The sequence below is a fragment of the Hydra vulgaris genome, chromosome 15 (genome assembly GCF_038396675.1).
Source record: "Hydra vulgaris chromosome 15, alternate assembly HydraT2T_AEP".
Lineage (NCBI taxonomy): Eukaryota > Metazoa > Cnidaria > Hydrozoa > Anthoathecata > Hydridae > Hydra > Hydra vulgaris.
Genome location: NC_088934.1, coordinates 55681106 through 55695517, shown reverse-complemented (window position 1 = coordinate 55695517; position 14412 = coordinate 55681106).

The window sequence follows — 14412 nt, the reverse complement described above, 5'->3', positions numbered from 1 at the left end:
TGTTATTAAAGTTTACTGCCAAATGTGGTTCAATATAAGATGTAATCCCTCGTGCACGGAAGGAGCTAGACTTTTATGGCTAACCGAAATAAAAAGTATCATCGATCCAGTTATACAAAGGAACAGTTTTTTTGCGCATCCAGAAAACATGCTTCTTGCTATGACATTGGATACTCGCCCAAATGTGAGAAAATTGGCATTACAACTGATAATGAAAGCAAGATTAATGAAAACAAACAAAGTCCGAAAGTTCTCTATACCAGAAATCAATTTTGAAGCAAAAGACTATGTAGATCTAATTGATTGGAAAAAATGTGAACTAAATGAACCTCCGGTTAACACTCACATTTCAGATGAAAATCAAATTGAAATGTTAACAAATGTTTATCTTACAGATGTGCAGCATTTTCCATGCCATACTCAAGGAGTAGAGAGATGTATCAAACTTGTAACCGAAGCTTCAGATCAAGTTTGCGGTTTGGCTAATACAGGCGACTTTATTCGTGCAAAACTTGCATCGCAAAAAATAATGCCTTTATTCAACACAAAAAGACAGTTTGAGACAGATCCAAATGGATCAGATAGTTGAACTTTATTACAGCTAAACTTTAAACGTTTTTCAAAAACATTTTCCACATAACTTTAATTGTACATTATGGACTACAGAGTTTGTTTGCCAGAAACTCATTAAACAGGGTTTTTTCTTAAAAACTCAGCCCTCTAGCGGCAACTGAAGACATTAAAATATTTTCTTAAAAATTGTAACCATTTCTAACCTGATCATTGTGTAATGTTTAAATACAACTCCATATGCATAGAATTTGCTATTTTTATTTTGTAAAAAAAGGTCAGAAAACGTGTTTTTGTACAAAAGTAGAAAACCCCTTGCGTGACCTGAAGGCGTAAAAAATATACAAAAAAATTAGGCACAATTACTTTTTATAGCATTATGCCATTTTTGCGCTCTATTACAATTTCAAATTCAAAAAAAGTTGTTTTTCGATACACCATAATGCTAGTGGGTCCTTCGTGGCTGCACGGCGGATCATAGTGTCAGTTTTTGATGTAGTACATCTCGGTACAGTTGTCTTAGGCATTTGTAAACGCGTGGCAATCGCACGTTGAGACTTCTCGTCTTACATCAAAAGTTGTATTTTAGCACGTTTTCCAGGTGATGTTGTCGCCATAGTTAAATGCAAATAGTAATTCACAGCCACGCATGTGATTGTATATATAAAAATGTTACAGCGGTTTTGATTGGCTGATAACTAGCTAATCACGCATGCAAAGCGTGATGGTGAAATTCCGAGGAAAGCGCCTACACTACAATGTACATACTGTATATATAGATAAACAATGCGTGGTCGGATCTTTTTGGCCAACACTGTAGAAAGAATCTAAAAAAAAAATACTGTTCTAATTTACGTAAGCAAAACGAATCTCATTTCAAATGCACATGGCAAATTCTAAACAAAATTACTGGTAACATTAAATCTAAATCATGCGCTTTAAAAAATGACATTAAAATTAATGATAAAATCATATATGATTCTCATGAAATAGCAATTGAACTAAACAAATTTTTTGTCTCAGTTGGACCTAATTTAGCAAAAAAAATTACTAATATAAAAAAAAAAAATTGATATCTCGTCTTACCAACAATTAATCTTGATTCTTTTGAATTATCACTTAAAGAATTTGAAACTGCTTTTAGTATGCTAAAACCAAACAAAGCGAGTGGTTTTGATGATATAAATAGAAAAATAATTAAAAATTCAAACGAAGTTATTAAAGACATTCTTTTTAAGATTTCTTCATCTTCAATAAGATAAGGAGTTTTTCCTAATCAGTTTAAAAAAAAAAAGTTGCACCGATATTCAAAGGAGGAGATCTAACAAATGTTAATAACTATTGCCCTATATCTGTTTTTCCAGTTTTTTCGAAAATTCTAGAAAGAACTATGTATAACTGAATTTACACATGTATTACTAACAATCATTTACTATATAACCATCAGTATGTATTTAAAAAAACAACTCTACAGAACATGCGATTCTCCAGTTAACAGGTAGTATCACTGAATCGTTTGAAAAATCTGATACTATAGACCATAAAAATCTTTTTCAAAAACTCAAACATTACGGAATAACTGGAAATGTTCTAAAATGGTTAAAAAGTTATTTAAATAATCGCAAACAATTATCTGTTGGCGCTCCTTCACCAATGAATTTGCTAAAGATTACCTGTGGTGTTCCGCAAGGATCAATTCTCTGATCTCTTCTTTTTTTCATATGTATTAACGATCTTAAAAGTATCCAGATTAAAGACAATAATATTTGCCGATGATACAAACCTATTTTTATCACATAATAACATCCCTACACTGTTTCAACTTATGAATCTAGAATTAAACAAGATTTCTTATTGGTTTAAATCAAACAAATGATCGTTTAACATTAAAAAACTAATTGGATTTTCTTTCATCCACTTTCTAAAAAAAATTAATTCCTAACAAAATTCAACCGTTTTCATTGATAATGTCGTAATAAACAGAGTAAATGTTACAAAATTTTTTTAGGTGTTTATGTTGATGATAACCTTACTTGGAAAATTCACATTGAAAATTTATGCAGCAAAACTTCAAAAAGTATAGGAATTTTATATAAGGTAAGAAGCTTTTTGAATAATAATATTCTAACTCAATTATATTTCTCTTTTATTCACAGCCATATTAACCATGCAAATATTGCATGGGCTAGTACCAATAAAAGCAAACTTGAACCTATTCATCTTCATCAGAAGCACATAGCACATTTAATAAATTTTAGTGAACGTTTTACATATGTAAAACCTCTATTAAGAAAAATGAATACACTAAATATATATCAACTTAATGTTTATAATGTACTATGTTTTATGTTTTTGTGTAAAATCAATTCTTCTCCGGTTTCTTTTCATAATTTGTATTTGTCAAAAGATAAAAATAAATGCATTCTACGCAATGATAATTTTATTAGGCAGCCATAATTTCAAACAAATTATAGTAAGTTTTGTATTGCTTTTCGCGGATCATTTCTATGGAACAAAATTGTTTAAAAAATTTTTTTTCAAGATTTTATTGAACAATGTAACTACAACTCATTTAAAAAAAAAACTTAAAGAATTAATTTTTACAATTGATGGTTTGGTGATATACTTTTAATGTATATATATATATATATATATATATATATATATATATATATATATATATATATATATATATATATAAATTATGTTAGTGTATTCTACAAACAGAGTGCTCAATGTTCTAAAAGAACAGAGCAATAATAAATTAGATACAACTAAAAGAACGGGGGACTCGTAGAAGACTTCATTCAATTTTGCAAATTTTTTTATTGCCATTTACTTATTATTCTTATCTTGCAATCTTGTAAACTTTATATTTTATAACGACATGTTGTTTAAAATGTAATAAAGAACAAAAAAAGTTCAAATAAAAAATTAGTCTTCAAACTGTATATATTATTAAACGGAAAAATTTTTTTTTTTTTTCTTTAGAATAATTAAAAAAGCATTTATAAGATTTATGTTAAGATGTTTTGTTTGGATTGGACTTAGTGTCTTCTTCAATATTTTTTTTACTTTTTTCAAAAAAAAATCTCATTATGTTTTTTTTTTGGCGCTTTTATTATCTTGGCGCCCGGGGCACGTATACTTCTTTTGCCTCTCTCTCTCTGCGGCCCTGCTGATTTGTGAATTTTTTATTTTTTGCAAACTTTTTAACCTTTTTTTTAAAACTTTTTAATCTTAAATTTTTTTTTTATTTCTTCTGAAACTTTTTGGATTCATTCTTTTGTATAATATTAGAACTAGTAAAATTATACTTTTTTTTATTTCACAAAGGGGCTTGATGATAAGACATTTTGTCTTCTACTTCCCACATTCATATTGTATTTATATATATTTATTTAATCTTAAGAATAACATTGTAAAATTGAAGTTTGCATGGAGCTACAATAAAGTTTGCTGCTACTTCATTTGTAGCTCCATGGTTAAGTTTGTTATCTTTGTAATGTAATAAAAAACGCTGATTTCTACTGAGTTCCTTGTGTGTCCAATTATTATATATTTTTAGTAAAATATGCTTAAAAACCATTGAAAATTAACGCAAAAAGTGTTAGTTTCAACTCTTTTTAGCTGATCTCAAATAAGAATTTATTTTCAAAGACTTGACAAATTTGAGATATCATTCTCAGTGTTCCTTCAAATGGTGCGCGTGTGCGCGTGCACAAATTTTAAACAGCAAACATGAAAATATTCACACTGCGATACGAAATGTGACAAGTAATGTGGAATAGTGGTAAGTAATGTGGAATAGTGACAAGTAATATGGAATAGTGGTAAGTAATGTGGAATGGTGATAAGTAATATGGAACAAAAAAAAATTTGTTACTTAGTTCATATAATTTATTAATGAAAATATTTTTTTTTATGAGTTTATACTTTTAGAAAATAATTAATTAAAATAACATTTAAGATAATAATTAAATCTTTGTTATATGTAGTCAAATCTTTCAAAAAATCACTAGTATAGAATAATTTTTCAATAATCGGACCAAAGTATCCAAATGTGACAACTGTTGTGGAACGGAGGGAGTATATTTTACTAAATACATACCTTTTTACTGCATATATTTGTATTTAAAAAAAACGTATTTACTAGCAATTTTTACTATTGTCTTGTAGAAGACCTCCAAACAAAGATTTTAGAGGTGTGCAGAATATTTATGTTGTGCAGCCTCACACGCCTTTTTGATCTATTAGGTTAGTGTAGTAAACCTGTAGATGTTACATTCATTCTTGTCTAGAATGAATGTTGGATTGACTTTACTACTCATAAGTATTTTCTAGTGCCTCTTCAAGAAAATTGAGAGTTTTTGCCATTTGCGAAATTTACCTGACCTACTTGCTCTTTGTGAAATAAATCAACGTCTACAATCAAAACGATAATTGTTTACTGCAACAACACTCTAAAGTTATTTCTGGAACTTGTTGAATTGTTTTCCAATAAACTAATTGTACAAAAAATCTGTTGTAAAAACTTAAAAAATTAATAAAAATATTAAAGTATTCACATACACTCACAGCAGGAAAACAGTGAACCGGTAAACGGTATATTTTTGAAAGTTTCATTTTACTTATGCCTTAAAGCACTTTAAAAAACGTACTATATACTCTATATACTGTAGAAAAATACTATATACTCTATATACTGTAAAAACGTAAGCATAAAATTTCGCTGAGCAACATTTCTTATATACTGAAAAATTAAATAACAATTAAATAACAATTAAATAACAATTAAATAACAATTAAATAACAATTAAATAACAATTAAATAACAATTAAATAACAATTAAATAACAATTAAATAACAATTAAATAACAATTAAATAACAATTAAATAACAATTAAATAACAATTAAATAACAATTAAATAACAATTAAATAACAATTAAATAACAATTAAATAACAATTAAATAACAATTAAATAACAATTAAATAACAATTAAATAACAATTAAATGACAATTAAATAACAATTAAATAACAATTAAATAACAATTAAATAACAATTAAATAACAATGTCTAAATGAAAAATAAAGACTAATAATAAAATGAATAATAAATAAGCGTATGAAAAACTTAAGGAAAAATAAAATAAAAAATCTATAAAATAAATGAATAACCTACAATAATGAACATACATCTAAAAGTATTAAACGCAATAATAAAATACAACTAAATGATTAAACTACAATAGTTCGATATACAACTAAATAAAAAGTTTATATAAAATCAAAATTATATGTGGAAATCACATTTTAACTTGCATACAATTCCAAGAAAAATATATTTTAAGAAAATATTTTGTAAAATATGAACTCCACTATATATATATATATATATATATATATATATATATATATATATATATATATATATATATATATATATATATATATATATATACATATATATATACATATATCCAGTAAACTAAATGGGATTAAATTTGGATGAAAATACAATGTATGGTTTGCAATGCTATCGAGACATTTGGCTGCAACATTAGGTCTGTTCTTCATATATGACTTCATCTCCCAGATTGCTTCTATGTCATGTCTAGGAGAAATTACAGTTTGAGGCAAGGTTAAGAACCAATTTGCATAATACAATGCTACAAACTCAGAGATGGCCTCAACTTCTTTTTTTTTAGAAGCTGTGGAAACAATATCTGTCATTTGGCTCAGAATTTACAGCTTCATGTAATATTTAGCCTGTACCATAAACCTTGCATGATGAATTGCTCCAGGTTGTCAAACTGTCAGTTGATCAATCTCTGGGGATAAATAGAATTGAAGAATTTCTGCTAGCTCCCAATAATCACCTTTGGGTATTTTTGTCTTCATCCAGCAACTTTGGTATGATTTCTAGGGATACTCTTGCATAGGGTGACTCTTAAAACAACATTTTTGAAGATAAAGCTGCTCTTACCCCTTTCATTTGTTCTATATAACACTAAAACACTAGGTTTAAAATTTTTTTGACTAAAAATTATTTTAGGGGTAGCTCAAGAACCTTAAAAGTTTGACTCTGGTTCTCAAAAGAAGCGATATTATATTAAAACTTCAAAAATAGTAATCAATTTACGTAAAAAACATGTTTAAAAAAATTATTCTTTTAAAACTTGAAAATAAAGACTTTTTTTATTTCAGCTTAAAAACAATAGTTTTATTTGCATTTATGTCTAAAAAAATTATTTTTAAGTAAATCGATTATTATTTTTAAGTTTTTATATAATTTCGCTTCGTTTGAGTACCAGGTTGACATACTTTAGAAGAACTTTTATTTTCAAAGTATTAGGGACCAGTCAAATTTTTAAGAGTCTTGACCTACCTTTAAAATAATTTTTTGTTAAAAAAAGTTTTTAAACCTAGTGTTTTAGTACTATATATAGAACAAAGTAAAGGGGTAGGAACAGGTTTTTTTCAAAAATGTTGTTTTAAGAGTCACCCCACTCAAGCAGCATTGTTAAGTTGTTGATTTACTCCATAATTGAATTTGCGAAATTTATTTTGATCAATCTGAATAAGAGAAAAACTCATCAAACAGTTTCTTGAAGAGTTGATTATCTGGATCTGAGGTTGTCCTGAAGAGCTTTGCGGCATTCTAAGAATGACACTCATAGACATAATATCTGCAAGCAAGATGGATTTCAGGTCTTCCAAGATGTTTATGCTGCAAAATGTCTTTGTTAGAAGGTAGTTGATCGCCATTCTGGTTTTAGCCATTCTTTTTTCTGGTTTTTGCCATTCTGTTCAAGTTTACTCTCTGCTCTGGAGACAAATAACAACTATAATAGACAGAAGCTTATAAAAATGTCCTATCACTTAAAGAACTATAAAGTGTTCTTTCACTTAAAAAGATAAAGTTTCTCAAAGTTCCAATAATAGTGTTTTATTACTACTTTGAAGCACTTTTGTTTATTCTTCGATTAAGCGGCGTAAAATTTATCTATTATTTTGCTTTTAAAATGTTTCAGACGTTTTTTTTACGCCACTTAACTGAAGGATTACCGTTGCAACCAACCCCCAGGCCCCACCCCTTGCCGAGTAAATGCATTGTTCCAAATAACCTCCCCCCCCCCAGGTCAGAATTTGCTCACCACATTTAGATTGCAGTATTCTCCACCCCCTCCCCCTCGCCCTTCCCCAATTTATATAACAAGCAATATTATAGGCATTTTTACATGTCTCGAATCTTGTCACTTTAGGAATGAATATTTTGTAAAAATATACATAACTTTAACATCTTTCAACCAATTTTGGATTTTCGTTGGTCTAATTAGGAGTGAAAAGGGTTCGGAAATTGGTTTTGACCCATTTCATAATGATTAGATCAATATTTTGTTTGATTTTGTCAACCGCGTCTAACCGAATAAAAATGGGTAAATTGTGTCAACTGCGTATCTTTGAACTCACATATATATACGCTATATACACATATATATACGCTATATATACAACTAAATGTATAACCTTTGCATAGTTTTGATAATAATAATAATAACAACAATAATAATAGTAATAATAATAATATATTATAATAATATAAGATAAAACAAAATTTAATACAAATTATAGTAATAGTAATAATAAGTATGTTTACAATAGTTACAATGAAAAAATAATAATAATAACTAATATTATAATGGTAGTTATGAGCATAAAATTATTTATAATAATAAGTTAAATATTTATTTAGGATGCGCAGTGGGCCTTAGAAAAAAAAAAATTTAAAAGAGAAAAATGTTTAAAAAATCGATGGAAATAAATAACATTTACACTAAATATTGCGCTTTTTAAAATATTATATAATAACTCTATATGTTATCTGAATTTTAAAAGTTGTTTAACTAAAATTGGTAAGTAATTAACATATTTGCAGCAACTTTAAACGCGCTTATTATGTTATATTTTATTGTAAAACTTTTGCTTTAAATTGACAAAATGTTTTTTTTATTACTACATCTTGCTTTTAAACTTAGATATTTTTAAGCTTATATATGTTTTCTTTATTAATTTCATAAATCTGGCTGCCATTAGGCGCCACTTTAGTTTACCCGGGACCAAAGATATATACATATATATATATATATATATATATATATATATATATATATATATATATATATATATATATATATATATATATATAAATATATATATATATATATATATATATATATATATATATATATATATATATATGTATATATATATATATATATATATATATATATATATATATATATATATATATATATATATATATATATATATATATATATATATATATATGTATATATATATATTGTTCTTATTAATTTAGTGCTTGTCAAACCAAATGGATTTAATAATCTATTTTAATTGGTTTGGTAGGGGTTACTCACTTATTCAACTAGATGTTGAAGTGCTATTCCTATTTAGGTTCAATGTATATATATATATATATATATATATATATATATATATATATATATATATATATATATATATATATATGTATATATATATATTGTTCTTATTAATTTAGCGCTTGTCAAACCAAATGGATTTAATAATCTATTTTAATTGGTTTGGTAGGGGTTACTCACTTATTCAACTAGATGTTGAAGTGCTATTTCTATTTAGGTTCAATGAGTGTCACAAGAAACAAAATTCACCAGTTTATCAGACTCAGCAGTCTGTCAATACATAAAAAAGAAGACAGTATACTTGCATACAACTTTATTAAAGAACATGATTTGAAGTTTCAAGGCGCTAAGTTTCAAATTCAATTTAATTTATTTATTTCTGAATATGGTAAAAGATGGACTCGAAGTAAACAAACCGATGCAAAGTTTATTTGAAAGAATACAGCGTGGCTTAAAAATGATTTTAATACCACATTAATGAATGACAGTAAAAATAAACAACTCGGCAGGCCTACATTACCGTTTGAAGATTCGTCTTCAAAAACCAAAAAAAGAAAAGTTGCAACTTTGTCAGCTTCAAATTCTTGTGAGCTGTTGATTGCTAGTGGCACACACCTGTGGAAAGAGGGAAGAAGAAAAGATGTTCAGATAGCAATAAAGTTGGCTGATAACAAAAATGCTGAACTAGATCATTCAAACAATACATCTGAAGAAGCGTTGGCTCTTTTATTAGATAATGAGATGAGCAAATTTCAATATCAGCGCTTAAGAAACAATGCAAAAAGCCAAAAAAGTAATTTATATCCACCATACAATGTACGTGAGGCAAAAGAGAGGGTTTGCTTAGTCGTGAATCATGGACAGCAACAGATTACTCTGCAGGCATCAGTTTCCAAGCATTGGTAGATCGTACTGTGCTGCGGTTGTTGGTAGTACAACATGATGTTTTCGATTCATTTGGTTTTGATATGCTAATTCTGTACTTAAAGTTAGGTTTTGATGGGTCAACAGAGCAAAACATTAATACACAAGTTACTGCCGAATTGTGCGGTTTAGGTTTGTAAAGGAGACAACTGATGTAATGAATGCAGAGCATCAATTTCTGGAAAATGCTTTTGGAAATTAGGCTACAACTGCTGTGCCTAAGTATGAAAACTTAACTGTTCTTCACATAGTTGATGTTACAATAATAGATGGAAAAGAAGCCACTGCGTTTTCTACAGTTTCTAATTCAAGTCAGTGCTGCTCAGTTTGTGGATCAATACCAAGTCAAATGAAGCAACTTAATATTGTTTGCAATTTGCCATTAACTCTGACCAAATTGATGTATGGCTTGTCAACACTTCATGCATGGATTCGCAGCATGGAGTGTTTGTTAAAAGTCGGCTACAAAGCTGAAGTAAAGAAATGAGCATCAAGGTCAGATGCAGACAAAGAAAAAATTAAAGCTAAAAAGAATTTAATTCAATCTTGGTTCAGAAATGAAGTTGGGCTGGTGAATGCTATCTTTAGGTCTGTTGATTCTGGATCATCAAATAATTGCAATACTGCCCGATGTTTCTTCAGAAATGCTGAACAAACAGCAGCAATTATCAATGTTGATGTGCATTTAATTAAAAGGATATAAGTTGTGCTGTGTACTTTGTCATCTGGTTTTATGATTGATGCCGATAAATTAAAAGACTATTGCTTAGAAACAGCACAGCTTTTTATACAACTTTATCCCTAGTACTACATGCCACTGAGCTTGCACTAAATCTTGATAAATGTGTAGCAGGTTGTTGATCAGGTGTTGCCAATTGGGATGATGAGTGAAGAGGCCTTAGAAGCACGAAATAAAGACTTTAAAAAATTCCGTGTATTTTTTTGAAGGAAGTGTTCGCATTTAAAGACAAACGAAGACGTTTTACAGCGTTTTACGTGCTCATCCGATCCACTAACCAGTGCTTTGCGATCACCTAAGCACCCTAAAAAAGAGTATTTTTCGGATGATGTTGTGCAACTCTTAAAAGAATGTCATTCTTTTATTTTGTAATTTCGTCTGAATTATATTGTACATAATTATTTTTAATTTTTTAAATATATAGACCTACCACTTATTAAGCTTAAACTACTTGTAGCATACATTGTCAAAGATTTTCAGTGATTGTGAATGGGTACAGTAATACCCATACAAATTTGAAAAATTCTGTAGACGCTTATAAAATCTGCTGATTAAAACTAATTAACTAAGCTAGAACATAATTTTGTTTACAAGAAACCAAGTTTATCTCGCAACGTGTAATAACACGTGTGATAACACAAGTTAATCATATTAAACTGAAAAAAGTTTTGCTTTCCGCGAGCGAGGATCAAAACGAGAATTTTATAATAAAACACGTGCTAAATAGTGTACATAGCACAAATAAAACATATACAACTAATAAAATTTAGCTGTTGCTTAGCAAAATTAGGTATCCATAGCAACTAAATAAAAAGTATATTTCCTTTTTTAAAAGGCGTGACCTCATTTTTTTAAGTTAAAAGGAAAAAACTTATTTATTAACGAAGATTACTGCATGGAGACGAATAAAATAAGAAAGGATTTGGGTGAAAAAATGAAGTATGGGAAAATTTGCTTACATATCATACGAGAATCTTATTGTACGCGAGTGGAAGACAAATAAAAAGTAATTTTCTACTTATTTTATTTACGGTTTATTTAATTTAGATTTATTTTTAGAATATTTTTATTGATAATATATCAATAACGAAACCCTTTAAAATGAATCCGAAAACGTTTGAATACGAAAGTCTTTTTGAAAACATATACCAGAAAAGGTTTTTAAAATAAATGATCAAAACACTTGATAAAATGACCTTGACAAAAACTTTATTGATAACTTTTCATTAATGAATATGGAAACACCTTACATGTTTCCAGATGAAATAAATAAGTATTTAAAAGATGTTAAACCTTATGAGAGCCTTTTTCTTGTTCATCCTAATATTAGAAGTGTTAAAGCAAATTTTGAAAACTTTAAAATATTCTTAGAGGAAAGCAATTTTATTTTTACTATTATCTTTTTAAGCGAAACATGGTTTACTGGTGACGAATTTAACGAAAGCACGCTTTTTCAATTAAATAACTATGAAGGAGTGCATTTGCAGAGAAAATCGAAAAAAAGAGGCGGGGGTGTTGTAATTTACATCAAAAATAGTTTGCAGTATAAATTACGAAACGACCTATGCATATCTGATTACGACAGGGAATTTGTTTCTATTGAAATCATTAACAATGACTCTAAAAATACCTTAATACCATGCTGTTATAAACCGCCACAAACATCAACAGAAATTTTCTAAAATCATCTTCAAAATATTATTTTGAAAAGCTTCTAAGAAAAAAATAAGGTTAAGTTATCGACTGGTCAGATTTAGAATCCTCAAATGATACCAATTTAATGTATAATACGTTTATAGATATTTTTTATTTCTTTATGATAAACACTCTCCAAAGTAGTAAAAACAATTAAATTTAAAGACGTAAATTCACCTTGGTTGAGTAAAGGTCTTAAAAAATCATCTAAGCGGAAACAACGATTATATATAAAGTACCTTAAAAAAATGCGATAAATCAAAATCGGAATACAAGAATTATGCAAGCCTCTTTGAGAAAATTAAAAAAACCGCTAAAACCAGTTATTATAATAAATTACTTGAAAAGTGTCAAACAGATTCTAGGAAAAATGGCAATTATTATTATGGTAAACCAAAAATTAACAAACCGTGCTTTCCTAAAACTATAAAAATCAACCACAAAACAATTGATGATGAAAACGTCATTGCAAATGAGTTTACCAACTTCTTTGTTAATATAGGATCTAAACTTGCATCCCAAATTCCTAGTGTAAATAAATCATTTGATAAATATTTAGATAGTAATAAAAATGAACTGAATAACGAAAAAATAACCGTGTTAGAATTTGACAATGCTTTTAAAAGCCTAAAAAAAAACAATGCAACCGGAATCGACGATATTAATAGCAACATAGTAATTAACTGCCGAAACGAGCATAAAGTTCCTTTATTTAAAATATTTAAACATTCCTTAAAGGTATCTTTCCTGAAAAACTGAAAACTGCGAAAGTAAAACCTATTTTTAAATCAGGAGATACAAGTGAAATAGGCAATTACAGACCAATATCAATACTTTCTACATTCTCTAAGATACTTGAGAGAATTATGCACTATAGAGTATATAATTTTTTAAAAAAATTTTATTTACTCTGAGCAATTCGGTTTTCAAAAAAATACATCAAATAAACACGCAATCCTTCACCTAGTTGATGAAATAAAAAACTCTTTTACCAACGGAAAAGTTACATTAGGTGTATTCATAGATCTCTCTAAGGCTTTCAATACAGTCGACCACAAAATATTATTATCAAAGCTTAACATGTATGGCAGAACGAACAAATGGATAGAAAGCTACTTAGATAAACGTGTGCAATCTATATACTATCGAGATAATAAACTCTCTAATCCTTCTATATTAAAGTGTGGTGTTCCTCAGGGCTCAATATTTGGGCCTTTGCTTTTTTTTAATCTATGTTAACGATCTCTATCGGGCATCAAACAGAATTTCAACCAAAATGTTTGCTTATGATAGCAACTTTTTTTTCTCCGGAAAAATTATAAACGAACTGTGCGTAGAAATGAATCAAGAATCAGAAAAAATTTCTGGATGGTTTTGGGCAAATAAACTTTCTATTAACTTAAGTAAAACAAAGTTTACTTTAATTCATCCTTCTTATAAAAAAAAAGAAGTCGAATCTTCTCTTCCAAAATTGTTTTTTGAAAATAGAGAAATAAGTAGGGATAATATTACTAAATTTTTAGGTGTTTTTATTAACGAAAATCTAAATTGGAATAAGCATATCACCTATTTAGGTAATAAAATATCTAAAAGTATCGGAATAATATTCCGATCACGCCATTTATTAAAAAAGCCGCTACTCTAACAAAGCTACCATAGCTTTGTTCAAAGTTATTTAAATTACAGTAATACAGCATGGGGTAGTACCTATAAAAGCAAACTAAAACCTCTCTATCGTAAACAGAAGCATGCTATACGAGTAATTAATTTTAAAAATAAAAAAGAACACACAAAGCCTCTTTTTGAACAGATGTCTTTACTAACATTTTTTGAACTAAATATATATATGTATAATGTTCTAAGTCTTATGTATAATAGCAAAATGCAAAAAACTTCTTTAATTTTCTATAGTCTTTATAAACAAAAGCCAGAGTATAAATACATGTTGCACACAAATAGCACCCTTTTAGAGCCTTCATGCAAAATTAAGCTTGAGCAATTTAAAATTAC